Below are 24,633 nucleotides of genomic sequence, written 5' to 3' on the forward strand. Positions count from 1 at the left end.
AAAGGCCATTGAGGGAGTGGTAGCCCCCTTGAAAGGCTCAATGGAGAGAGTTGAGAAGTGCTTGGAGGCACAGGGATCGCAGATCCGGGAGATGGAGAGGGTGATGTCTGATCACAGTGATCGGGTGGTGGTATTGGATGCGGAGGTGGGGCTCTCGGGGGAACTTTGCAAGTCGCTAAAGGCAAAGGTAGAGGAGCAGGAGAACAGATCCAGAAGGTAGAATTTGCATTTCATCGGCCTGCCGGAGGGAGTGGAAGGTACAAGTGCCACAAGATACTTCCCCAGGATGCTGGTGGGCTGGTGGCAGAGGGAGTGCTGGGTAAGGCCCCTGAGGTGGACAGAGCACACAGGCCCCTAAGGCAAAAGCCACGAGCGGGCGGTGATTGTAAGACTCCCTAAGTTTGTGGAGAAGGAAAGGATCCTGCGATGGGCCAGGGACTAGCGGAACGGTGAATGGGGGGGGGAACCGGGCCCGAATATACCAAGATAACGGTGCAGAGCTGGCAAAGAGGTGTGCCGGATTTAACAAGACCAAGGCGGTGCTATACCGAAGGCAGATTCAGTTTAGGGTACTGTACCCGGCGAAACTATGCGTAACTTTTGAAGGTCGGGCGTATTATTTTGAAATGCCAGAAGAGGCCAATGACCTTTAAGAGACCAGGGGCTGGATCCTCCGCCCCACTGTGCCACATTTCTGCTTCACCCCGCCGGCGGGGTGCTCCGTTACGCCGGCTGGTCAGTGGGGTTTCCCATTGTGGGGCAGCCCCACGCCGTCGGGAAATCCCCGGGCTGCCGGCAAAACGGAGCATCCCACCAGCGGAGAATCCAGCCACATAAATTGGGGGAGAACTGAATGTTGATGGGGGACGGAGGAGCGGGAACACCAGAGGACGGAAGATGCGTGTGTTGTGGGGGTTGGAGGGCAGAGAGGTTTTTGGGTTATGTGATTTTGTTGTTGTTGTTTGTTAGGGGGCTATACATTTGTAAGGGGGCAACTGCCCCACCACCGTCTGTGCTGTTTCCTTTTTTGGAGAGGGTGATCTGTGGCTTGGACGTGTCTTTGGTTGTGTGAGAGAGTGTGGGGTCCACAGGGAGCTGTTTGCATAGACCAAGGAAGGAAAGATGGGGGAGGGGTGGAGGAGTAAGTAGGTGGGGTCTTCGGGCGAGAGCTGCCACGCTGGCAGGTAATACAGATGTAAGGTGGGGGAGGAGGCCATGGGGGATGGCCAGGTGGAGAGGCGGGGGGGGGGGGGGGGGGTTGGGTAAGGAGGGGGAAGGAGGGGAGGGGCCAGGGAGGAGAAGGGACGGGATGGGAGGGGAAGAGGGGAATGTGATGTGGCAGAGTTGGAGACTGAGAGTGGTCATGGGTGGAGAAGGGGACTGGTGGCATAAGCCTCTGGCAAGATTTATAACATGGAGCGTACGGGGACTGAACGGGCCGGTGAAGGGGTTTTGGGTGTTGGCGCACCTGAGGAGTTTGAAGGCGGGGGTAATCTTTCTGTTGGAGACGCATCTCCGGGTGAAGGATCAGGTCAGGTTGAGGAAGGGGTGGGTGGGTCAGGTATTCCACTCGGGGTTTGACTGAAAAGCGTAGGGCATGGCTGTGTAACTGAGCAAAAGGATGGGGTTTGCAGGGGTCAAAGAACTGTGGGACCCGGGTGGGTGGTATGTGATTGTGAGCAGGGTGTTGGAGGGGCTGCCGGTGGTGCTAGTGAATGTATATGCGCCGAATTGGGATTTAGTGGGGTTTGTGAAGGGGTTGCTGGGAATGAATCCGGACCTAGACATGCATCAGTTGATTATTGGGGGCAATTTCAACTGTGTTCTAGAACCAGGTCGGACAGGTGGAACCCCAAGTCAGTCGGAAAATTGAAAATGGCGAAGGTGTTGGGAGGGTTTATGGAGCGAATGGGAATGGTGGGCCTATGGAGTCTTAGGAACCCAGAGGGGAGGGGGGGGGAGTACTCCTTCTTCTCTCATGTGTACAAGGTGTACTCCAGAATTGACTGTTTTGTAGTGAGTAGAGCGGTGTTGGTGGGGGGAGTGGGGGCGGAGTAGGCGGGAATCGTGATCTCGGATCTCAGATCGTGTGCCGCACTGGCTGGAGGTCAGACTTGGTTCAAGGCAGGAGCAGAGGCTGGGGTGGAGGCTTGACCTGGGGCTTGTGGCGGAGAGAGGATTCTGTGCAAGGTGGGCTTGGTTATCAGAGATTATGTGGCGTTGAATCAGAATGGGAAGGTGTTGGCGGCCACGTTTTGGGAGGTGTTTAAGGTGGTAGTTTGGGGGAGGTATCTCGTCGAAGATGCACAGGGACAGAAGGAGGAGGGAGGAGTATGGACGGTTGTTGGAAGGGTTCGGTGAGGTGGACGGGAAATATTCAAGGGCTCTCACTGGGGAGGGGTTGGTGGAGAGAAAAAGGTTACAGGGGCAGTTTGGCAGGTTGATGATGGTGATGGCAATGGGGCAGCTACGGAGTGCGAGGGGCGCGCAATATGAATACGGAGAGGAGAGCCGCATGCTGGCCCACCAGCTACGGAGGCAGGCTGCGTCTAGGGAAATTTTGAGGGTGCGGACAGGAAAGGGGGAGGTCGTGTCAGAGCCGGGGAGGATTAATGAAGTATTTAGGGAGTATTCTGGGAAGCTGTACAGTGCTGAGCCAGGTAGTGGGGAAGGAGATATGAGGCGATTTTTGGATGAGCTGGAGTTCCCAAGACTGAATGAAGAGAAGAGGCAGGTGCTGGTTGAGCCGTTTGGGCTGAGGGAGGTAATGGGAAGTCGGGGAAGGCCCCGGGGCCGGACAGTTAGCCGGTGGAATACTATGAGGAGTTTGCAACAGAGTTGGCAGCATATTTACTGGGGATGTTTAGCAAGATGCTGGAGAAGGGGGAGCTATCGGTAATATTGACACAGGCATCGATTACGCTAATCCCGAAGAAGAGGAAGGACCTGTTGGAGTGCAGGTCATATAGGCCCATTTCATTCTGCACACGGATGTGAAAGAGTTGACCAAGTTAGTGGCGGGAGGATGCAAGGGTGTCTTTCAGGGGTGGTCGCTGAGGACCAATTGGGTTTTTCAAAGGGCAGGCAGCTCTTCAGGAGGCTGTTAAATGTGATCCTCACCCCATCGGAGGGGTGGGTATTGGAGATAGTGGTCTCTATGGATGTAGGGAAGGCGTTTGACTGGGTGAAGTGGAGGGAGAGCCCTTGGCGATGGCCCTTAAGGGGTCAGTGGAGTGGCAGGGGATTGTGAAGGGGAGTAGGGAACACCGGGTGTCGCTGTATGCAAACGACCTGTTGCTGTTGGTGTTGGACCCGCTGGAGAGTATGGAGAGAATTATGGACATCCTGGAAAGTTTCAGGTCTTTCTCGGGATATAAGTTGAATGTCAGAAAGAGTGAGGTGTTTATTGTGAATGCAGTGAGTCGGGAGCTAATCTGGGACCGTTGTTATTTAGGGTAGCCAGGGACAGGTTCAGCTGTTTAGAGCTTGAGGTGATGGGTTACAGGGCCAGAGGCAGAAAGGGGGGTTGGTGCTACCAAACCTGCTGCATTACGCCTGGGCGGCGAATGTGGAGAAGGTGAGATGGTGATGGGAGGTGTAATGTTCTTGTCAGATGGCCTGTTTTATATTACAAGAACACTTTTAGCTAAAGCTATAATTTATTTATTAACTTTAACTGTGGGTAAACTATCAGGGTGGCACAGTGGTGCAGTGGTTAGCACTGCTGCCGATGGCACTGAGGACCCGGATTTGATCCCAGCCCTGGGTCACTGTCCATGTGGAGTTTGTATATTCTCCCCGTGTCTGTGTGGGTTTCACCTCCACAACCCAAAGATGTGCAAAGTAGGTGGACTGGCCACACCAAATTACCCCTTAACTGGAAACAAAACTGTGGGTAAACTATATACAAAACAACAGATGAATGACGTATGATCATGCACAAGCAACCTCTCTCTCTAGCTCCCTCCAGCCAGTCTGAGGGGTCACCTGACTCTAACATTCACTTATACATATACTAATGAGACTACTAGTGGTCAGTCGGTTTATTACAACACAACCGTGATATCACTACAAGAGGGAGAGGGGTTAGAGTGGGTTAGAATAGAGGAGGAGTCCTACAGAGGGTCCAGCCTGAGGGCCATGGTGACGGCATCACTTCCGCTGGGGTCAGGGAAGTACACAGTAGTCCTGTAGTGTAGTCCACGATTAGGGTGTGGAACCACTTGAGGAGACACTTTAGATGGAGGGGATGTCGGTGCTAACACCTTTGTGTGGGAACCATAGGTTTAAGCCGGGGGAGACCGATGCCATGAATAGGAGTGGAGAGGTGGGGCAGGTGAGGGTGAGGGATTTGTACCTGGAGGAGAGGTTTGCGGGTCTGGAAGTGCTGCGGGAGAGGGTGGAGCTGTCGAAGGGAAGTGAATTCAGATATCTGCAAATGAGGGACTTTGCGCGGAGGGAATGGAGAGGGTTTCCCAAGCTGCCGGAGTATACCCTGCTGGAGTGGTTGCTTCTCCCAGATGGGGAGGGGGAGGGCAGGATTGGTGATATATATGGTTGGCTGGGGGAGCAAGAGGGAGCGAAGGTGGTGAAGATCAAGAATAAATGGGAGGAGGAGCTGGGTGATAGGATAGGGAATGTGGAGTGAAGCGATGCATAGGGTAAATTCGACCTCCTCGTGCATGAGGATGAGCTTGATTCAATTCAAGGTGATACACAGGATGAATATGACCTGGCGAGGGTGAGTGGGTTCTTCCAGGGGGTGGCAGACGAGGGTGAGAAGTGTGGGCAAGAACCAATGAATCGTACGCACATGTTCTGGGGCAGTGAGAAGTTGGAGAAATGCTGGGAGGTGGTATTTGGGATGCTATCTGATAGGAATTGACTATTTCCTGATAGATCTGATAGGGAAAAATAGGCTATTTAGTGTGAATATTAATACCCATTTTAAATTGAGGATTTCAGCACTCATAACTTCAGGTCATGATAAAACACATAGCTTCAACAGAGACACAAAAAGCCTGACACATGCATAAACGAATTGGAGATTAAAACATCATTTTTACTAAGCAAAGATGAAAAAGCTATTGTTCTAACAAACATATTTTCAAAGACAGTTTGATATTAAGAAATGAGCTGTACCAGTAATCTGATCAAGGATGAAGCAGGCACCATAGCAACATGAAGACACTATTATGCATGATGTGGATAACGCGAAGTCAGCAGAAAACCAGTAGAAACTAGTCTTGATAATAGCACAGAATCGCATTCCATAACATAAACAAATATTTAAACATGAAACATTCAGAACTTATGTTGCACATTAAGGATTGACAGCTAACCGTCGAATCAAATACATTTGATTCTAACCCAAACCAATTAGGACGACATAGAGGTGTAGATAGATGGTTCAAGACAGATAAGATTTCATATAAACGTGATGGTCCTTACGGCCATCTTTATTCCGGGATCATCCTCTACTTTGACTTAACTATTCGCTATCTCTATTTTTCATATTTTCACTTTTCCACTCTAACTCCTGAAGTAAATGCAAGCTGTTTTGCCATAAGCAAGAAACCATTTCTGTGTTATTTTGAAAGTTAAATTGTGTACAAGTTATTTCTCTTTAAGTCCTTTTGCTAGCCAGACTTTATTGAGAATAGATTTAAGTTTCTCCTAATAGTAATCAAATGGAGGCAATAAAGATTCTTGTTTACATCCACAAAGTTTAACTCAAATTTCGACTGAGTTTTAGTGTCGCAAGACCTCACTAGTTCTGCATGGTAGATCTCATCACTATCTAAGATTGTGGGGGTAGAGGTCAGATCGGACCCAATGGTGGCGATCTTTGGGGTGTTACAAATACCGGAGCTGATGGAAGGGAAGGGGACTGATGTCGTGGCCTTCACCTCTCTAACTGCCCGGTGAAGGATCTTGTTGGATTGGCGGTTGACAACGCCGTCGGGGATGACGGACTGGCTGCGGGACCTGTGTACATTCCTTCGGCTGGAAAAGATCAATTCGAGTTAAGGGGATCAGCGGAAGGCTTTGAGGCACGGTGGGGACTGTTCACGACAAAGATGGAGGAATTGTTTGTCGCGGTGGGAGGCAGTGAAAAGGGGGTAAAGCTGAACAAACTGTGAACCATGCGGATTTTGACAATGTCAACAGGGGTTAGCACTGTTGCTTCACAGTGCCAGGGACCCAGGTTCGATTCCCGACTATGGTCACTGCCTGTGCGGAGTCTGCACATTATCCCCGTGTCTGCGTGGGTTTCCTCCGGGTGCTCCAGTTTCCTCCCACAAGTCCCGAAAGACGTGCTTGTTAAGTGAATTGGACATTCTGAATTCTCCCTCTGTGTACCCGAACAGGCACCGGAGTGTGGCGACTATGGGCTTTTCATAGTAAATTCATTGCAGTGTTAATGTAAGCCTACTTGTGACATAAAGATTATTATATTATTGATTTGTGTTTTTGTATTTTTGAATATGTTTGGAATAAATTACATTAATAAAATGAAATGAGATTTAAGCTGAAGCTTCCCCCGCCCAAATTGCTGAGAGGCAGCTTGTCAGTCACCTGAGGCCTGTTTAGTGGCACAAGAGTGTACATTGTACTCTTCTATTTGAAGCTTAAATAGTGTGACTCATCTTGTTTAGCTGAGTTCTGTATAAATGACTGACACAAAGCGCACTCAGTAAACTTTGCGCAGGTGAAGGAGACACAGCCTGAGTGGGAATTGGAATTTGGTAATTTGGGCAGTGTGGTAATTCGGCACGGAGTGGCGGGAGGTTTCTCTTTTTGTTCTGTTTCCTTTGTTTGGCTTAGTAACTGGTAATCTGCAGGGAGAGATCCAGAGTGCACTCCGAGAAGCAGGGATAAAACCAGGAAGCACCCTGGGAAGGTAGGTGATATAAAATTTTACCCCCAGGTTCCAGCAGCCTTCATTTTCAGGAGCGGGAAAGAGAGAGAGCTGGGGGAGCAACTTGGGAACAGGTAAGTGATAGATATTCTGCTATTCTGAGTGATCCGACTGGGTCGGGGGGGGGGGGGGGGGGGGGGGGGGGGGGACTGAAAAGTTACATCACAGGTAAGCTGTTACCTGATTGGCTGGTAGGGAATCTGCACTAAGTTTAAAAATTAAACATTGTTAAACTAATTAAACATAATTAATTAATTACTTAATCATAATTTAGAGGGATATCTAAGCCAGAGACCGGCGAGTACCGTATTTAGCATTTACATTTATAGTAGAAATCTAGTGCTAGGAAGCATATAGTTAACAGTAACTTTTTTTATAACTTTATTTTTAAAATTTAATTTACTAATTAACACAATGTCAGTTAGAGGGGTGCAGTGCTCTGACTGTGAGATGTGGCAGGTCAGGGAGGCTTCCAACGTCCCGGATGGCTTCATCTGCAGAAAGTGCACCCAACTGGGGCTCCTCACAGACCGCATGGTTCGGTTGGAGCAGCAGTTGGATGCACTTAGGAGCATGCAAGAGGTGGAAAGCGTCATAGATCGCAGTTATATAAAGGTGGTCACACCCAAGGTGCAAGCAGAGAGATGGGTGACCACCAGAAAGGGGCAGGCAGTCAGTGCAGGAATCCCCTGTGGTTGTCCCCCTCTCAAACAAGTATACCCCTTTGAATACTGTCGGGGGGGATAGCCTATCAGGGGAAAACAGCAGCAGCCAGAGCAGTGGGACCACGGTTGGCTCTGATGTTCAGCAGGGCGGATCAAAGTGCAGAAGAGCAATAATCATAAGGGCATCTATAGTCAGGGGCACAGATAGGCGCTTCTGTGGACGTGAAGAGACTCCAGGATGGTATGTTGCCTCCCTGGTGCGAGGGTCCAGGATGTATCATAATGGGTAGCGTGCATCCTGAAGGGGGAGGGCAAACAGGCAGTGGTCGTTGTACATATTGGTACTAACGACATAGGCAGGAAGGGGCATGAGGTCCTGCAGCAGGAGTTCAGGGAGCTAGGCAGAAAGTTAAAAGACAGGACCTCTAGGGTTGTAATCTCGGGATTACTCCCTGTGCCACGTGCCAGTGAGGCTAGAAATAGGAAGATAGAGCAGCTAAACACGTGGCTAAACAGCTGGTGTAGGAGGGAGGGTTTCCATTATCTGGACCACTGGGAGCTCTTCCGGGGAAGGTGTGACCTATATAAGAAGGACGGGTTGCATCTAAACTGGAGAGGCATAAATATCCTGGCTGCGAGGTTTGCTAGTGTCACGCGGGAGGGTTTAAACTAGTATGGCAGGGGGGTGGGCACGGGAGCAATAGGTCAGAAGGTGAGAGCATTGAGGGAGAACTAGTGAATAGGGACAGTGTGGCTCTGAGGCAGAGCAGACAGGGAGAAGTTGCTGAACACAGCGGGTCTGGTGGCCTGAAGTGCACATGTTTTAATGCAAGAAGTATACGGGTAAGGGAGATGAACTTAGAGCTTGGATTAGTACTTGGAACTATGATGTTGTTGCCATTACAGAGAGCTGGTTGAGGGAAGGACAGGATTGGCAGCTAAACGTTCCAGGATTTAGGGCCGGGATTATCTGCTATCCGTCGGGGTGGGCCGTACCGGCGCCGAGGAGTGGGGTGAACCACTTTGGCGTCGGGCCCCCCGGAAGGTGCGGAATCCTTTGCACCTTCAGGGGCTAGGCTGGCGCCAGCGGGGTTAACGCCGTGCCTACAGGCGGCGAAGGGCCTCCGCCGGCCGGCGTGAGTTGGTGCACGCGCAGGAGCGCCAGCGTGTTCTGGTGTGATCCCAGCGCCTGGGGTTCTTCACCGCGCCGGCCATGGCGGATCGTTACAGCGGCCGGCGCGGAGGGAAAGAGTGCCCCCACGGCACAGGCTCGCCCGCAGATTGGTGGGCCCCGATCGCGGGCCAGGCCACCGTGGGCGCCCCCCCCCTCCCCGGGGCCAGATCCCCCGTGCCCCCCCCCGTGGACTCCGCAGGCCGCCGGCAGAGTCAGAGCCAGTAAGGACCTTGTTTGATTTACGCCGGCGGGACTGGCCGAAAACGGGCGGCCACTCGGCCCATCGCGGATCGGAGAATCGCCGGGGGGGGCAACTGCCAACGGCCCCCGATCGGAGCAACGCAATTCCCACCCCCGCCGAGAAACCGGCGCCGGAGAATCCGGCAGCCGGCGGCGGGGCGGGATTCACGCCGCCCCCCGGCGATTCCCCGGCCCGGCGGGGGGTCGGAGAATCCCACCCCATATGTTCCAGGCGGGATAGAGGGGGAGATAAAAGGGGAGGCGGAGTTGTGCTACTGGTTAGGGAGAATATCACAGCTGGACTGTGGGAGGACACCTCAGAGGGCAGTGAGGCTATGTGGGTAGAGATCAGGAATAAAAAGGGTGCAGTCACAATGTTGGGGGTTTACTACAGGCCTCCCAACAGCCAGCGGGAGATAGAGGAGCAGATAGGTAGACAGATTTTGGAAAAGAGTAAAAACAACAGGGTTGTTGTGATGGGAGACTTCAACTTCCCCAATATTGACTGGGACTCACTTAGTGCCAGGGGCTTAGACGGGGCAGAGTTTGTAAGGAGCATCCAGGAGGGCTTCTTAAAACAATATGTAGACAGTCCAACTAGGGAAGGGGCGGTACTGGACCTGGTATTGGGGAATGAGCCCGGCCAGGTGGTAGATGTTTCAGTAGGGGAGCATTTCGGTAACAGTGACCACAATTCAGTAAGTTTTAAAGTGCTGGTGGACAAGGATAAGAGTGGTCCTAGGGTGAATGTGCTAAATTGGGGGAAGGCTAATTATAACAATATTAGGCGGGAACTGAAGAACATAGATTGGGGGCGGATGTTTGGGGGTAAATCAACATCTGACATGTGGGAGGTTTTCAAATGTCAGTTGAAAGGAATTCAGGACCGGCATGTTCCTGTGAGGAAGAAGGATAAATATGGCAAATTTTGCGATCCTTGGATAACGAGAGATATTGTAGGCTTCGTCAAAAAGAAAAAGGAGGCATTTGTCAGGGCTAGAAGGCTGGGAACAGACAGAAGCCTGTGTGGAATATAAGGAAAGTAGGAAGGAACTTAAGCAAGGAGTCAGGAGGGCTAGAAGGGGTCACCAAAAGTCATTGGCAAATAGGGTTAAGGAAAATCCCAAGGCTTTTTACACGTACATAAAAAGCAAGAGGGTAGCCAGGGAAAGGGTTGGCCCACTGAAGGATAGGCAAGGGAATCTATGTGTGGAGCCAGAGGAAATGGGCGCGGTACTAAATGAATACTTTGCATCAGTATTCACCAAAGAGAAGGAATTGGTGGATGTTGAGTCTGGAGAAGGGTGTGTAGATAGCCTGGGTCACATTGAGATCCAAAAAGATGAGGTGTTGGGTGTCTTGAAATATATTAAGGTGGATAAGTCCCCAGGGCCTGATGCCATCTACCCCAGAATACTGAAGGAGGCTGGAGAGGAAATTGCTGAGGCCTTGACAGAAATCTTTGGATCCTCACTGTCTTCAGGTGATGTCCTGGAGGACTGGAGAATAGTCAATGTTGTTCCTCTGTTTAAAAAGGGTAGCAAGGATAATCCAGGGAACTACAGGCCGGTGAGCCTTACGTCAGTTGTTCCACACTCTTCTGCAACCTATTCCTAATTTATATTAAATTCGCTGATGAATACTGATATATTCATGTCAGTGAAAACTGAAGTACGCTGAAAATTACAGCTGACTGTGAGACTTGTACTTGTGCCTACTTACAATATGGGAGTATTTCCATCATCTTGCATATTTCAAAGTTCTGTTGCAGTTTCATCAGCAAATTAGTTTTAGGAAAATAGGCATTTCTCCAACATCAAGTCCAATAAGATCAGGCATTTCTCGAACTTTAGAGTCAAGGACAAATGTTCTAATGATTCTAAACATTGTAATTTCTGTACATAAGATTGATGTCATATACTTTTGGATCTAGCTGCACTACTATATGAAAACATCAAACCCTGTGCAAAACCATTTACTCATAGCTACATTTGGTTTAACTTTGTATTTATTTATTTTCTCAACATTGGATCAAGGTGGAAAAAGAGGGTTGCAAATACTTTTTGAAGTGTAGCCACTGTTGTAATACAAAGAACAAAGCCAAGTACAGCACAGGAACAGGCCCTTCGGCCCTCCAAGTCTGTGCCGACCTTGCTGCCTGTCTAACCTAAAACCTTCTACACTTCCGGGGTCTATATCCCTCTATTCCCATCCTATTCATGTATTTGTCAAGACATTGGCCTTAAACGTCACTATTGTACCTCCTTCCACCATCTTCTCTGGCAGCGGGTTCCACGCATCCATTATCCTCTGTGTAAAAACTTCCCTCGCACATCTCCTCTAAACTTTGCCCCTTGCATCTTAAACCTATGTCCCCTACTAATTGACTTGTGCACCCTGGAAAAAAGCTTTTGACTGTCCATGTAGGAAATGCAGATGCTAATTTGCACACAAGCTCCCATGTGTAACAATGGCCTGTTTGTAGATATTAGTTGAGGGAGAAATATCGTTCAGGGCACTGGGGAGAATTCCTGGTACATTGTAAATAGTGCCAGATTATTTTTCATATCCACGCAGAAGGGCATATAGTGACCTGGTTTAATGGCACCCATCCAGAAAAGACCATCAAAAAATATGATGCAAATGACCAGAGATTTAGACACACTTCCTTACTATCAGGAAAGTGGATTCAGACTTAGTATAAAACGACTGATGAATAACATACAAGCTGCCATTCATCTAAATTGAGCAACAACAAGACAGCCAGTTATTTGGTCGCAATCCATCAGGGAATCAGTTGCAACCTCTAAGGAATTTTCGGGGAATCTGCCACAAATCCAATACTAAACCACCAGCAAATTAGAGCAAGCTGCAGGAAGATTATCTCTAAACCCATCATTAAACCATAAAGAATATGTTTCAAGCCCACAATTAGATTCCCAGAAATCCCACCATCAATCTATCATTAAGTCATCAAGGAAAACTGTCACGGGCTTACCGCTCAGCCACCAGCAGATCTGCAGCGAAACTATCATGTGAATTATTCTAGAAACCACTGACAGTGGGCTCAAGATATGATCTGATGTTTTAAAGGGAATGGGTGATGCCTGGTATTGATGAAGGACTGGCCAGCTGTATTATTTACCTTCCATTCGATATGCTGCACTTCTTGTCAATGTTCCCAGCACTTACTGTTTTCCACAGAATCTATTGATACAGCATGAAAAGGCCAATCAGCCCATCAATCCACTGTTGTCACTTGGAAAGAGCTATCCAATTATAGAGTTATGGGGCTGAATATTAATTTGCGGGTCCTGATTCCGCCTTTGCGAAGAAATGTGGTACAGGAATCCACAACTGGTAGCATCAAGACCCAGGGATCATTTTTGAGGTGGTAGATTGGCCGCCCCTGGGAGCCCCAGCCCTAATTAAGGGTGGAAGGCAGGCTCCTGAGGCTGGAAGACCACCAGGAGGCCCTCCAGTACTCAGAGATCAGCTGCTCCACCAGCAAAATGGAAGCTGCTGACCCCTGGTGCTAATTGTGTTTCCCTTAATTTGGCTCTGAAGATGGCGGCCAATATGGTCGCCTTTCTTAATTCTAATTACGTTTGCTCTAGAGTCGCCAGGTATCTTTCGATACCGCCACAAGGTTCAAAACCGAATACCGATCAAAGACTCGATACACCAGTTAGTAAGTTCAAACTCAATGCTTATTTATTTACACACAGTCAAATATAGTCATGCATAAAATTCTACAAACTAAACCATCACTACTGCTAAAGCCTATGCTTAGCTTCGGGCGCCCACTCAGTCAGAGGAACAATGGCCTTTGTTCAGTTCTGAGGCTGCTGGGGTCGAACTGGTACGGGATAACAGCTAGGAGCGTCTGTCCCGTAGCGTGCGTTGACCTTGGACTTACTTGTTCTGATGTTGCTGTTGGGCAGGTCTCTCCTCGGTGAGAGCCAGAGCCAAGAGAGCGATTCTCTCTTGGGGGATCCTTCTTATACCCAAAAGGGGCTTTGCGCGCTTTTGGGCGGGCCTTGAACTTGGCCCCAATTAATTGAGCCATTTCCCAATCGTTCCTATCGATTTCCTGCAATAGAGGGGTGGGTGCCCCGATGGCTGGGCGTGTCCTAGGTGGCCATTGGCCTGCTTTGTTCTGGTCTCCTCTGGCGCCGGGGTGTCTGCCTTAGTATCGGTTACACAAATGTTACTCTTTTGTTGCTGGAGATGGCTCATTAGTAATGGTTTTGCCATATCGGTCTTGTCTAGGAGCTATGGCTCCAATCAACAGACAAACCCTGCACCTGCTTGTTTTCTCAGTATTGTCCATTTTCCCTGCAATCTTTGCAAAGTGTCCATTTTGTAATCGGGAAGTGGCCATCCCAGATGGCTACATCCCAAGATAGAGGTACCCTCTACAGGCCTTTGAAAAACTGAAATTGGCCACAGCTGACAGCTGCCATTGTGGAGGTCTGCCCTTCTGCAGGGCAGCCTGTAGCCACAACTGTGGCCTTCTTGATATGTTGGCTGTGGGTCTTGAGGTCAGGGGGTGGATATTAACACAATGTTTGATCACTGCTACACCCCTCTTCCCTCCCCACACTTCGAATCTACCGAGGGTGGCGCAGTCAACTAGAAGACTCCAATTGGCTTCAGAACATTGACCTGAATTGGCCAATTAGTTGCCCTAACAGGCTTCACTTGCAGCTGCACCCAATTCAGGCACTTTAATAACGGCCCCAGGGAAGGCAAACTGGCATGCCAAGTTGTGATGGGAAATTGAGGAACCATATGCATTCTGCTACATGTCCATGGCCATTTCAAAATTCAGTCCATAGAGTAATTCGTGTTTATCCTTCAAGGTGAAGATGGCCATATTCATCATCTGGGTTGTGTGGTAGGGTTCTGGCAAATATGCAGGTAACTGCTGAGGCTGATCTGCATCCAGAAGATTCCATTACAAATAGGACAGGATACTGCCAATAACTGAGTTTTGGATGAGTTGCTGGCTCAGAATTTCCTCTCCCTGGGTCACCTCTCTGCCTCTGATATGCACTTGCTCTTTGTCTGGCTGTGTCAGGTTCAGTAATCCTGGTGAGCTTCTCCTCAGATTTTCAAAGTCAACATCAAAACTCCTAAGTGAAGCCTTCAGAATGACCTTGACATGCTTCCTTTGACAAGCATGAGAGCATACCTCTCTTCATCGAGTATTCGTTTTGGTAAAGACGTGTCAGGCATTCTGGCTACATGACCAGCCCAGCACAGATGGGTGTGAGTGTTTGGTATTACAGCTCAAATGAGCATCTCCAAGTCTGTTATTTTGTTCCCCCCTCTGATCTTCAGAAACTTCCTAGGGCAGCTCAAGTGAAAGTGGTTGAGCTTCTTGCGGGTACAGTCCAAATGTCACATCTGGAGAGCAGAGTGGGCAGGTCTATCACCTTATAGACTTTCAATTTGGCAAGACAGAGTGATGTCTCTGCATTCCCAGACTAATGTTTGAAGTTTGACAAAGGCTAAACTTTGGCAATTTGTGCATGTGTCTCATTGTCGATATAGTGATGCCAAGATAAGTGAACTTATCCATTGTTTCCGGGTTCAGGTCATAGATTGAAGAAAGACTAATTGCAGCAAAGAAGACCATTTGGCTCATCAAGTCCAAGTCAACTCTCCAAATACCAGTCCAGTTGCAGTTTATTACCGCTCACTACTGAAAAATATTCTTCCCCGCATTTCTTACCCAAAGCTTAAAGCCGTGTCCCCCTGGTCCTCTTACCATCAGCTCTTCTTTATCTCCATTGTCTAAACCTACCATAATCTTGTACACCTCTTTCAGATCTCACTCAATTTCTTTGCTTCAAGGAAAATAATCCCCGCCTTTCTCACTAAACTATGTAGCTAAATAATAATAATAATTGCTTATTGTCACGAGTAATACTCTCATCTCAGGAACTATTATCGCCTCTGGACTTCCAAATGATATAGAAGAAAATGTGGGGTGGGGGGGATGAGAAGTAAGTTTGCGAATGACAGGAAGATTGGCCGAGTGGTTGACAGTCAAGAAGATCTTAGATTACAGGAGGATATAGACAAGTGGCAGATGGAATTTAACCCTGAAGATTGTGAGATGATGCAATTTGGAAGAAATAACACAACAAGGGAATACTCAATGAATGTCAGGACATGAGGAAGCTTAGAGGAACAGATTGTTCCTGGGATGTTTGTCCACAGATCCCAGAAGGTGACAGGTTAATAGAGGAGTTAAGAAAGCAATCGGGATACTTGCCGTTATCAGTCATGGCATAGATTATAAGAGTATTGAGATTATGTTGGAGCTGTACAGGACTTTGGCTAGGCCACAGCTAGAGTACTGTGTTCAGTTCTGGTCACTGCACTATAGGAAAGATGGGATTGCGCTGGAGAGGGTGCAGAGAAGATTCACCAGGGTGTTGCATGGGTGGAGCGTTTCAGCTATGAAGAGAGGCTGGATTGTTTTCTTTGAAATGAAATGAAAATCACTTATTGTCACAAGTAGGCTTCAAATGAAGTTACTATGAAAAGCCCCTAGTCGCCACATTCCGGCGCCTGTTTGGGGAGGCTGTTACGGGAATTGAACCGTGCTGCTGGCCCGCCTTGGTCTGCTTTCAAAGCCAGCGATTTAGCCCTGTGCTCAACAGCCCCTTGGAGCAGAGAAGTCTGAGTGGGGGCCTAATTGAGGTGTATACGATTATGAGGGGCATGGACAGGGTGAATAGAAAGCAGCTGTTCCCCTTTGTTGAAGGATCAATGAAAAGTGGGCATCATTTTAAGGTGAAAAGCAAGAGGTTTAGAGGGGATTTGAGGATATTGCCGCTCTCTATCACTACTTCCAAAATATATCCTTTCACACTTCTCTATGTTAAATTCCATCTGCCACTTGCCTGTCCATTCTAGCCGATCTGTCATGTTACAGGTGATTGGTATCATCCTCATTGTTTGTCACAACGCCAAGGTTGATATTAATTGCGAAGTTTGTCATTTTACTCTGTATTACAAAATATGTACCTCTCCTCCGGGCCGGTGACGAACTTGCGGTGGGAGGGGAAGGATCCAGTTTTCATGGCGTACATGGATACAAACAACACGGGTAGGACAAAGAGCGAGATCTTGCTAAGGGAGTGTGAGCAGTTCGGGGCGGCCTTAAAAAGCAGAACCGCAATAGTCGTCATTTCTGAATTTCTACCTGAATCAAGAGTAAATTACTGTAGGGTAAATTAAATTAGAGAGTTGAATAAGCGGCTCAAATTTGGGGTGGAAAAAATGGATTTTGATTGCTGGGGTACTGGCACCAGTACGGGGGAAAGAGCGAGTTGCACCATTGAGCCAGTCTTCATCTAAACCTTGCTTGGGTATCCAGTCGAGTTGTATACCTGGGGGCTGTGGAGAGGGCTTTAAACTAAATTGTGTTCATGGCTGATCTAATCATGGTCCATCTCCACTTTCCTGCCTGCTGCCCAGAGCCATTAACTTCCTCGTAGATCAAAAGATCTGTCTAACTCTACTTTGAACATACTCAATGAATTCCAAAAATTCCTTTTTAGCTCCCTCTTAAAAGAAAGACCACTTATTCTGAAACTGTGCCCCCTAGTTCTAAATTCCCCATGAAGGGAAACATCCTCATAGCATCTACCTGCCAATCTCTCTCAGAATCTCATGTTCAAATAAAATCACCTCTCATTCGTCGAAACCCCAATGAGTAAAGGTTCAAAGTGAATGTGGCTGAGTCAGCAGAGATGTTGTTGGCTTCGCAATGAGTGTACGATGATGGAATTTGCACAGTTTAGGACATCTGGAGGTGGTGCCAATGTCCTGCCAAGACATGTCTGAAACTGGGAAGGTGAAAACTGTTCAGCATTTTCTCCTGCCTAGCATATGTTGTCCAGATCTCACTACTGGAGCGGAGTACACTGAGGAAACAGGTTTAGTGGACTTGCAGTTTGGTTTTCTCCGTCAGGTTGCTGTTGTTCCACGCACTCTCTCTTACTCAACTTGGATGTAACAGCTGCAGCTTTTCCACTGCATGTGTTGATTTCAGCAACAAGTGGCAGACTGCAGAAGCTAAAGAAATTCGGGATGTCTGCATCGACTCTCACAAACCTCTACAGATGTGCAATAGAGAGCATCCTATCCGGCTGCATCACAGCCTGGTATGGCAACTGCTAGGTCCAAGATCGCAAGAAACTGCAGACTGTGGTGAACTCAGCCCAATGCATCACATAAACTTGCCATCCCCACATTGATTCTGGATACACCTCTCGCTGCCTCAGGAAGGCAGGCAGTATTATCAGAGACCCCTCCCACCCAGGCATTGCCTTCTTCCAGACCCTTCCATCAGACAGAAGATACAGAAGTCAGAAGTCTGAAGACTCGCACATCCAGACATAGGAACAGCTTCCTCCCCACAGCTACCAGACTCCTCAACGACTCCCCCTCTGACTGATCTGTTCCCTGTAAGGACACTATTCACGACGCCCTATGCTGCTCTTGCTCATGTATTTGCTTTGTTTGGCCCCTTGATCCGCACTGTAACCAATCGCTGTTTGTCGATGTACCATTTGTCAATGTTCTCTGTTGATTATTCTTGTGTCTACTATGTACGTACTGTGTACGTTCCTCGGCCGCAGAAAAATACTTTTCACTGTACTTCGGTACATGTGACAATAAATCAAATCAATTGCTGGTGATTTTAGAACCTAGATTTTTGCACTGAGTGCTGAATTTGGTGCATTTGAGTGCGATAGTGAGAGTTTGGTGACCGAGGGAGTTAGGTGAGGAGGGAGTAAGGTGCTCCTTTCATTTTGTTTCCGACATTTCCGCAAAGAGTGCGAAGAGAGCCAGGAGTTTACAGAAAGTGTAGCTGACTGGGAGCAGGGTCGGAGGGCGGAGATCTAGTTAGTCCACAGGGCAGCTATATTCTGTCAGGTAAGAGGGGATGGAGGCTTTGGCAGTTACATGCTCCTCCTGCAGGATGTGGGTGGTGAGGGATACCACCGGTGTCCCCACTGACTATACCTGCGGGAAGTGCACCCAACTTCAGCTCCTCAAAGACCGTGTTAGGGAACTGGAGCTGAAGCTGGATGAACTTCGGATCATCCGGGAGGCAGAGGGGGTGATTGAGAAGAGTTACAAGGAGGTAACCACACCCAAGGTACAGGACAAGAATAGCTGGGTTACAGTCAGGGGGAAAAAAACAAACAGGCAGAAAGTGCAGGGATCCCTCGTGGCCGTTCCCCTTCAAAACAAGTATACCGTTTTGGATGCTGTTGGGGGGGATGACCTACCGGGGGAAGGCCCTAGCAGCCAGGTCTCTGGCACTGAGTCTGGCTCTGGGGCTCAGAAGGGAAGGGGGGAGAATAGAAAAGCAACAGTTGTAGGAGATTCAATGGTTAGGGGAATAGATAGGAGATTCTGTGGTCGTGAGCGAGACTCCCGGAAGGTATGTTGCCTCCCGGGTGCCAGGGCCAGGGATGTCTTGGATCGTGTCTTCAGAATCCTTAAGGGGGAGGGTGAGCAGCCAGAAGTCGTGGTGCACATTGGTACCAACGCCGTAGGTAGGAAAAGGGATGTGGAGGTAATAAACAAGTTTAGGGAGTTAGGCTGGAAGTTAAAAGCCAGGACAGACAGAGTTGTCATCTCTGGTTTGTTGCCGGTGCCACGTGATAGCGAGGCTAGGAATAGGGAGAGAGTGCAGTTGAACACGTGGCTGCAGGAATGGTGTAGGAGGGAGGGCTTCAGGTATTTGGATAATTGGAGCGCATTCTGGGGAAGGTGGGACCTGTACAAGCAGGACGGGTTGCATCTGAACCAGAGGGGCACCAATATCCTGGGAGGGAGGTTTTCTAGTACTCTTCGGGAGGGTTTAAACTAATTTGGCAGGGGAATGGGAACCGGATTTGTAGTCCAGCAACTAAGGTAGCCGATATTCAGGACGCCAAAGCGTGTAATGAGGCAGTGGGGAAGGGAACACTGACAAAGGAGAGTACTTGCAGGCACGGAGATGGGTTGAAGTGTGTATACTTCAACGCAAGAAGCATCAGGAATAAGGTGGGTGAACTTAAGGCATGGATCAGTACTTGGGACTACGATGTGGTGGCCATCACGGAAACTTGGATAGAAGAGGGGCAGAAATGGTTGTTGGAGGTCCCTGGTTATAGATGTTTCAATAAGATTAGGGAGGGTGGTAAAAGAGGTGGGGGGGGTGGCATTATTAATTAGAGATAGTATAACAGCTGCAGAAAGGCAGTTCGAGGAGTATCACCCTATTGAGGTAGTATGGGTTGAAGTCAGAAATAGGAAAGGAGCAGTCACCTTGTTAGGAGTTTTCTATAGGCCCCCCAATAGTAGCAGAGATGTGGAGGAACAGATTGGGAAACAGATTTTGGAAAGGTGCAGAAGTCATAGGGTAGTAGTCATGGGAGACTTTAACTTCCCAAATATTGAGTGGAAACTCTTTAGATCAAATAGTTTGGATGGGGTGGTGTTTGTGCAGTGTGTCCAGGAAGCTTTTCTAACACAGTATGTAGATTGTCCGACCAGAGGAGGGGCAATATTGGATTTAGTACTGGGTAATGAGCCAGGGCAAGTGATAGATTTGTTAGTGGGGGAGCATTTTGGAGATAGTGACCACAATTCTGTGACTTTCACTTTAGTAATGGAGAGGGATAGGTACGTGCAACAGGGCAAGGTTTACAATTGGGGGAAGGGTAAATACGATGTTGTCAGACAAGAATTGAAGTGCATAAGTTGGGAACATAGGCTGGCAGGGAAGGACACAAGTGAAATGTGGAACTTGTTCAAGGAACAGGTGCTACGTGTCCTTGATATGTATGTCCCTGTCAGGCAGGGAAGAGATGGTCGAGTGAGGGAACCATGGTTGACAAGAGAGGTTGAATGTCTTGTTAAGAGGAAAAAGGTGACTTATGTATGGCTGAGGAAACAAGGTTCAGACAGGGCATTGGAGGGATACAAGATAGCCAGGAGGAAACTGAAGAAAGGGATTAGGAGAGCTAAGAGAGGGCATGAACAATCTTTGGCGGGTAGGATCAAGGAAAACCCCAAGGCCTTTTACACATATGTGAGAAATATGAGAATGAGTAGAGCGAGGGTAGGTCCGATCAAGGACAGTAGCGGGAGATTGTGTATTGAGTCTGAAGAGATAGGAGAGGTCTTGAACGAGTACTTTTCTTCTGTATTTACAAATGAGAGGGGCGATATTGTTGGAGAGGACAGTGTGAAACAGATTGGTAAGCTCGAGGAAATACTTGTTAGGAAGGAAGATGTGTTGGGCATTTTGAAAAACTTGAGGATAGACAAGTCCCCCGGGCCTGACGGGATATATCCAAGGATTCTATGGGAAGCAAGAGATGAAATTGCAGAGCCGTTGGCAATGATCTTTTCGTCCTCACTGTCAACAGGGGTGGTACCAGGGGATTGGAGAGTGGCGAATGTCGTGCCCCTGTTCAAAAAAGGGACTAGGGGTAACCCTGGGAATTACAGGCCAGTTAGTCTTACTTCGGTGGTAGGCAAAGTAATGGAAAGGGTACTGAAGGATAGGATTTCTGAGCATCTGGAAAGACACTGCTTGATTAGGGATAGTCAGCACGGATTTGTGAGGGGTAGGTCTTGCCTTACAAATCTTATTGAATTCTTTGAGGAGGTGACCAAGCATGTGGATGAAGGTAAAGCAGTGGATGTAGGGTACATGGATTTTAGTAAGGCATTTGATAAAGTTCCCCATGGTAGGCTTATGCAGAAAGTAAGGAGGCATGGGGTAGTGGGAAATTTGGCCAGTTGGATAACGAACTGGCTAACCGATAGAAGTCAGAGAGTGGTGGTGGATGGCAAATATTCAGCCTGGAGCCCAGTTACCAGTGGCGTACCGCAGGGATCAGTTCTGGGTCCTCTGTTGTTTGTGATTTTCATTAATGACTTGGATGAGGGAGTTGAAGGGTGGGTCAGTAAATTTGCAGACGATACGAAGATTGGTGGAGTTGTGGATAGTAAGGAGGGCTGTTGTCGGCTGCAAAGAGACATAGATAGGATGCAGAGCTGGGCTGAGAAGTGGCAGATGGAGTTTAACCCTGAAAAGTGTGAGGTTGTCCATTTTGGAAGGACAAATATGAATGCGGAATACAGGGTTAACTGTAGAGTTCTTGGCAATGTGGAGGAGCAGAGAGATCTTGGGGTCTATGTTCATACATCTTTGAAAGTTGCCACTCAAGTGGATAGAGCTGTGAAGAAGGCCTATGGTGTGCTCGCGTTCATTAACAGAGGGATTGAATTTAAGAGCCGTGAGGTGATGATGCAGCTGTACAAAACTTTGGTAAGGCCACATTTGGAGTATTGTGTACAGTTTTGGTCGCCTCATTTTTGGAAGGATGTGGAAGCTTTGGAAAAGGTGCAAAGAAGATTTACCAGGATGTTGCCTGGAATGGAGAGTAGGTCTTACGAGGAAAGGTTGAGGGTGCTAGGCCTTTTCTCATTAGAACGGAGAAGGATGAGGGGCGACTTGATAGAGGTTTATAAGATGATCAGGGGAATAGATAGAGTAGACAGTCAGAGACTTTTTCCCCGGGTGGAACAAACCATTACAAGGGGACATAAATTTAAGGTGAAAGGTGGAAGATATAGGAGGGATATCAGAGGTAGGTTCTTTACCCAGAGAGTAGCGGGGGCATGGAATGCACTGCCTGTGGAAGTAGTTGAGTCGGGAGCATTAGGGACCTTCAAGCAGCTATTGGATAGGTACATGGATTAAGGTAAAATGATATAGTGTAGATTTATTTGTTCTCAAGGGCAGCACGGTAGCATTGTGGATAGCACAATTGCTTCACAGCTCCAGGGTCCCAGGTTCGATTCCGGCTTGGGTCGCTGTCTGTGCAGAGTCTGCACGTCCTCCCCGTGTCTGCGTGGGTTTCCTCCGGATGCTCCGGTTTCCTCCCACAGTCCAAAGATGTGCGGGTTAGGTGAATTGGCCAATGATAAATTGCCCTTAATGTCGAAATTGCCCTTGGTGTTGGGTGGAGGTGTTGAGTTTGGGTAGGGTGCTCTTTCCAAGCGCAGGTGCAGACTCAAAGGGCCGAGTGGCCTCCTTCTGCACTGTAAATTCAATGATAATCCAGGATTAATCTAGGACAAAGGTTCAGCACAACTTCGTGGGCCGAAGGGCCTGTTCTGTGCTGTATTTTCTATGTTTTCTATGTTTTCTAGATGTGTGAAGCTATCAACAACCACTAGTGTCACATTGTCAATGCTGATAGGTGGTGGCAACGTCCTGACAACGGCATTTGTCTTCTAAATGCTGACGGTCAAACTAACACTTTGCAGGCAAAAGAGAGTTTGTCCATCTGCTGTTGAAGGTGTTCTGTAGAATGGAATGCCAGTGTGGCATTGTTAGCATAGACGAGGACTTGGCACACTTCTCTCCTGGATCACATTATTTCACAAAGCACTGGAAAATCTCCATGGACTCTCGGGGCTCTGCCAACCTCAGTTTGAGAACCACTGCAAAACAGTGGATCAAACGACTGATTAAATAGGTCAAAAGTAATTTTCCACCGCAAAATTATTTTTCATTTCACAAGTTATGGTTAAATGATTATTCCCTTAGAAACTTCAGCTAATCATATAGAGCACAGGCTGTAAACTGGAGAACATTGATATTCAATATGAACACAGTATCTGCACAGTTTTCATTCTGCACTTACACTTATCTTAAAGGAATTAGGCACTCAGCATTCACAGGATATATGTAGTCAAAATATCTCTAAGTAACCAAAGTACTGCCAACACTAGGAAAAAGCAATGGAGTTGATGCAAACAACTTTGTACAACCCTTCCCCTAGCATTATCCCTCTGAAAACAATTTCCACACAATCCATGTTTACTGTGCCCACGTTCCAGCTGTTTACAGAAAACATAAAAGGAAATCTGTCAACATGATTCCCGCCCACCCATAGCAAAGCAAAAATAGACTTTTCTAAATGTAAAACAAATGGATGACCCTGGATGAGAGGTCTAATCAAACTCGAAAGGTGCGACAGACCAGAGCAATGAGCTGATAGCCAGGATTACCACAATGAGTTCGAAAGAACAACTTGAAAAGATTGCAGTCTTCAGCCTTGAACAGAGATGTGTCAGCAACTACCTTGATGTATTTATGACACTGGAGATAGAGAATGTAAATCTCATCTAATATTTTCAGATGTGGCAGGCAGGGCAGCAGGAAAGTCGGACTGTGTCAGCACAGGATCATAGAATCATCCAGCACTCAAGGAGATCTTTTGGCCCAGGCCTGCGAGAACATTGCATAGAAACATACAGAGAAAGCAGAAGAAGAAGGAGGCCATTCGGCCCTTCGAGCCTGCTCAGCCATTCATTATGATCATGGCTGATTGCAGTGATCTCTGTATATCAACATACATGATCAGTGTATGTAAAGCTAGTACAGTCAATTCAACACTAGATGTCTCAGTATCAGGTGATATAAAAAGGACTTCCCTGCACTTTCTGAAAGAGTGTGCAGAAGAGTGAACAGACAAGATATAGAATAGCTAAAGAGAGAGAAACTATGTTATTTCATTATTATATTGTATAGTTGGTTAGTTATCTTTACTATATTTTATTTGTTTACTAGTTGAATATTAAGTAAAAAGAACTTACAAATATAATTTATATTCCTCAATAAATTAGTTTATCTTTTCAAGAAGACTACTGTTCATTTCATCAACACGGCTGGTTCAAAAGAGTAATATATATATTACACAAAGTAATATAACACTGGTCAACACGTTTGATACGCTGATCCCACCTTCCCCCCATATCCCTTGATCTCTTTAGCCCCAAGAGCTGTATCTAATTCCTTCTTGAAATTACACCACGTTTTGGCCTCAACCACTTTCTGTAGTAATGAATTCCACAGATTCACCGCTCTCTGGGTGAAGAAATTTCTCCTCACCTCAGTCCTAAAAGGTTTATCCCTTATCCTCAAACTATCACCCCTAGTTCTGGAGACCCCACCATCAGGAACATTCTTTCTGAATCTACCACGGTAGCACAATGGTTAACACTGTTTGCTTCACAGTGCCAGGTTCGATTCCGGATTGGGTCACTGTCTGTGTGGAGTCTGCACGTTCTCCCTGGGTCTGCGTCAGAGAGTCAGCACAGTAGCACAGTGGTTAGCACTGTTTGCTTCACAGCGCCAGGATCCCAGCTTCGATTCCGGATTGGGTCACTGACTGTGTGGAGTCTGCACGTGGTCTGCGTGGGTTTCCTCCGGGCGCTCCGGTTTCCTCCCACAAGTCCCGAAAGACGTGCTGTGAGGTGAATTGGACATTCTGAATTCTCCCTCTGTACCCGAACAGGCGCCGGAATGTGGCGACTAGGGGATTTTCACAGTAACTTCATTGCAGTGTTAATGTAAGCTTACTTGCAACACTAATAAAGATTATTATTATTAATAGTAGATTCTGGTTTTTCAGCCTGGTGGGGGTGGGGTCAATATTAGGACCACTGCTCTTTTGCACATATGGATATATATGGACCGGGACCTAGGTTCACAGGGCATCATTTCAAAGTTGCAGATAATAAGGAAC

Source organism: Scyliorhinus torazame, chromosome 11 (assembly GCF_047496885.1).
Source record: "Scyliorhinus torazame isolate Kashiwa2021f chromosome 11, sScyTor2.1, whole genome shotgun sequence".
NCBI classification, from domain to species: domain Eukaryota; kingdom Metazoa; phylum Chordata; class Chondrichthyes; order Carcharhiniformes; family Scyliorhinidae; genus Scyliorhinus; species Scyliorhinus torazame.